A 4,114-nucleotide genomic window follows, 5' to 3' on the forward strand; every position below is an offset into this window, starting at 1 on the left:
AATATTTAAATATTATATTAGCTGACTTTCTCCTATTGACATAATCCCTCTTCAATGGAATAAATAAGCACATTTTGTTCTAGGTCGCGGGTTCGATTCCCACCCGGGACCCGGGGCGGATTTTATCCTAAATCAGATAAGGTTCTTTCTCGAAACGGCTGGCTTTCTCCTATCCTGTCTACCCTCTCTCTTCGCTTTCGGAACGATAAGAAACTTAACAGTCACAGTTCCTTCTGATAAACCTCTTTGAAAAGAAAAAATGGCTAAAAATATCACCTCGCTCTTCAAATCGGACAGTGGCTCTCTGTTGCTTCATTGGTATGCCAGATGGTCACCTCTCCAGTTACTCTCCTCGCTCGACGTTGCTTCTGTTGATCATATTGCTTACTCATCTACTTTTTACTTAGGCAGCTGGGATTTCAACTATAAAAATGTCAACCGTAGCTGCCAGAAGAAAAGCAAACTAGTAAGAATATGTACGGTACTGCTGGGGAGATGTTTGAATGGGTGGAAGTGCTCAGTGCGTGAGAATTCTACTGTAAAACCTTGGAGGAGGGGGAAGAAAAAAAAGTAAAAGTGGACTGCTTAAGTTTTTTTCAGGAAGAGGTTTGATAGAGGATAGAGGGAACTGTAACTGCTAAGGTCTTATCGTCCCGCGAAAGCGAAGAGAGAAGGACAGGATAGGAAAAAGTCAGTCGTTCCGAGAACGAACCTTATCTGTTTGGGATATAGTCCGCCCCGGGAAGGAATCGAATCCAGGACCTAGCGCTTGCAAGGCAGACGTGCTACCCTCCAAACTAACTCCACATGGTCTCTGGCTATGACTGTTTGAACAATGGCGTAAAATTGGGAGCCAGCCTAGTTAGCTCGAAAAGTTAGCACGGGCGGGAATCGAACTCGCGATCTAGCACTTACAAAGCAGACGCTCTACCCTCCAAACTAACTAGGCTGGGTTTTAAAAACTCAGGAAAATCGACTTACCTCTTGGATGGCTTCTGCAGAACTGATCTGTCTCATGCTATAAACTACAAAGCTACCATCGGATTTTAGATAATGCAATCCCAGATTATCCCAGAACAGGACTGACCAAAATAATCATACGGGAAAAGGCAAAGTAAAGGAAGGTAAGACGGTGGTGTAGTGGTCAAGGCGCTCGACTCGTAAACAGGAGGGCGTGGGTTCAATCCCAGCCGAGGTATGGAATTTTATCCTCAATATAATTTGAGAATTTGACCACAAAGTAGCCTACTGCTGGAGTAAAGGGACTTTTCAGTCCTATGCGAGCAGTATAAATAAGCACTATTATTATTATTATTCTAAGCCTACTGCTGGAGTAAAGGGACTTATCAGTCCTATGCGAGCAGTATAAATAAGCACTATTATTATTATATAGGTATAGCCTACTGCTGGAGTAAAGGGACTTTTCAGTCCTATGCGAGCAGTATAAATAAGCACTGTTATTATTATTATATTATTAAGCACTATTATTATTATAAGACAAACTGGCTGGCTCTGTGTCCCTAAAAACCGTGTTTTGTTACTCACCCGTTCCTGTTTGGATTGTTTAAGCGCGGCAGTGTTGAGGGGGGACAGCTTCTCCCCGAGGTCCAGCACAGTACAAAACTCCAAATTAATTTTTTTTTACAAAACTCCAAATTAATTTAACTTTTAAAGGTACCTACAGTGTAGAGATAGAAGATTGCCAATTATGTTATGAACTTATGGTAGAATGTAAGGGATCAACTTGAGAATCTGAAATGATATTTTGGATACAAAGTTCTAATTTATTAGATAAAAAAAGCTACAAAAGCCACACAAAAAAACTGAATATTTTATTTACCTATTTATGATGTCAAAAAAGACAAGTAATCTATTATTATGTATGTTTACAATCATTTTGTACTTACTGATGTTTTGAAGCAATATTTTAGCTATTGACAGTTTAAAACTGACGTGCTAAGCGAAAATGATTTAAGGAAACACACTACCACACGTCACTGGATGTCATGAGGAGTTAGAAAGATGTAGCTCAAAGTTTTCCCATAATATTCTGAGTGATTTCGTTCAGGACAGCTACACTACACGAAATTACCTACAATATTATGGGAAAACTTTGAACTACATCTTTCTGACTTCACGTGACGTGATGGTAGTGTGTTTTTACCTTTAGTTACATCAAGAGATTTTTGAAATTTTAACTTGGAAAAAAAACTGTTCAACACCGAAAAACCTTTTTTTTTTTAATCTGACGTCTCCACTGGATGTCATGGGGAGTCAGAAAGATGTAGCTCAAAGTTTTGCCATAATATTGTGAGTGATTTTGTTCAGGATAGCTACACTAGACGAAATTACCTACAATATTATGGGAAAATTTTGAACTACATCTTTCTGACTTCACGTGACGTGATGGTAGTGTGTTTTTACCTTTAGTTACATTAAGAGATTTTTGAAATTTTAACTTGGAAAAAAAAACTGTTCAACACCGAAAAACCTTTTTTTTTTTTTAATCTGACGTCTTTTTCGCTTAGCACAGCAGAATAGACAGATTAATATGTTTGTACTTATGTGTAACGCAAATTAGTAAACCTTTGTACTTAGTTTTACGTTAGCGTGGTCTAAGCGTGAACTTTACAGCTTTATTTTATCCATTGGAATGCTCAACATTTAGTGACAATAAAATTGCGCACGGAGCGAATTTTACGTGTTTTTACTCTCTAAAAGTGCTAGTTCGTGGGTTCGATTCCCGGCGGGGCCGAATATTATTCCATCAAATGGACGAGACCCTTTTTAGATTTCTGGGTTAAACCGCACGGAGCGAATTTTACGTGTTTTTACTCTCTTAAAGTGCTAGTTCGTGGGTTCGATTCCCGGCGGGGCCGAATATTATTCCATCAAATGGACGAGACCCTTTTTAGATTTCTGGGTTAAAGGGACTTTTCAGTCCTATTCAGGCAGGCTAAACAAGGTATATTCTACTTTATTATTTTTTTAAGAGGTTTGACAGAGGGAATTGTAACTGCTATGGTCTTATCGTCCCGAAATCGAAGAGAGAAGGAAGACAGGATAGGAGAGAATGGACGAGAGCCTTTTTTAGATTTCTGGGCTAAAGGACTTTTCAGTCCTATTCAGGCAGTATAAACAAGGTATATTCTATTTTAAACGATATTGTTGGTTCTCGGAACGGCTGACTTTTTCCTATCCTGTCTTCCTTCTCTCTTCGATGTCAAGACCTCCGTTCTTATAGTTAAAGGTTTGATTTGCCGAAAATGGGGATGAAAGAAAGGGAACGAAAAAATTGCGGTTCAAATTGTATTAAAAAATTCTCCCCGGCGGGGAATTAGTTGAAAGTTTGATTTGCCGAAAATGGGGATGAAAGAAAGGGAACGAAAAAATTGCGGTTCAAATTGTATTAAAAAATTCTCCCCGGCGGGGAATCGAACCCCGGTCTCCCGCGTGACAGGCGGGGATACTGACCACTATACTACCGAGGATTGGTGATGGGGAGTGGTTTAATTAAAATATTTAAATATTATATTAGCTGACTTTCTCCTATTGACATAATCCCTCTTCAATGGAATAAATAAGCACATTTTGTTCTAGGTCGCGGGCAGGATAAACAAGGTATATTCTATTTTAAAAAGATATTGTTGGTTCTCGGAACGGCTGACTTTTTCCTATCCTGTCTTCCTTCTCTCTTCGATGTCAGGATGATGAGACCTCCATTCTTATAGTTGAAAGTTTGATTTGCCGAAAATGGGGATGAAAGAATGGAACGAAAAAATTGCGGTTCAAATTGTATTAAAAAAATCTCCCCGGCGGGGAATCGAACCCCGGTCTCCCGCGTGACAGGCGGGGATACTGACCACTATACTACCGAGGATTGGTGATGCGGAGTGGTTCAATTAAAATATTTTAATATTAGCTGACTTTCTCCTATTGACATAATCCCTCTTCAATGGAATAAATAAGCACATTTTGTTCTAGGTCGCGGGTTCGATTCCCACCCGGGACCCGGGGCGGATTTTATCCTAAATCAGATAAGGTTCTTTCTCGAAACGGCTGGCTTTCTCCTATCCTGTCTACCCTCTCTCTTCCATTACGGGACGATAAGATA

At 39.6% G+C, this 4,114-nt stretch overlaps 2 non-coding genes across 2 annotated transcripts; both read right to left on the reverse strand.

Moving 5' to 3' along the window:
* Window positions 1-3,419: 3,419 nt before the first annotated feature.
* Trnad-guc lies at window positions 3,420-3,491 on the reverse strand. The gene has a single exon. It is a non-coding gene; the product is annotated as a tRNA-Asp (tRNA).
* Window positions 3,492-3,808: 317 nt separating this feature from the next.
* Trnad-guc lies at window positions 3,809-3,880 on the reverse strand. Its single transcript has one exon. It is a non-coding gene; the product is annotated as a tRNA-Asp (tRNA).
* Between the last annotated feature and the right edge of the window lie 234 nt (window positions 3,881-4,114).

The sequence above is a fragment of the Diaphorina citri genome, unplaced genomic scaffold (assembly GCF_000475195.1).
Source record: "Diaphorina citri unplaced genomic scaffold, Diaci psyllid genome assembly version 1.1 scaffold3447, whole genome shotgun sequence".
In the NCBI taxonomy this organism is placed as follows: domain Eukaryota; kingdom Metazoa; phylum Arthropoda; class Insecta; order Hemiptera; family Psyllidae; genus Diaphorina; species Diaphorina citri.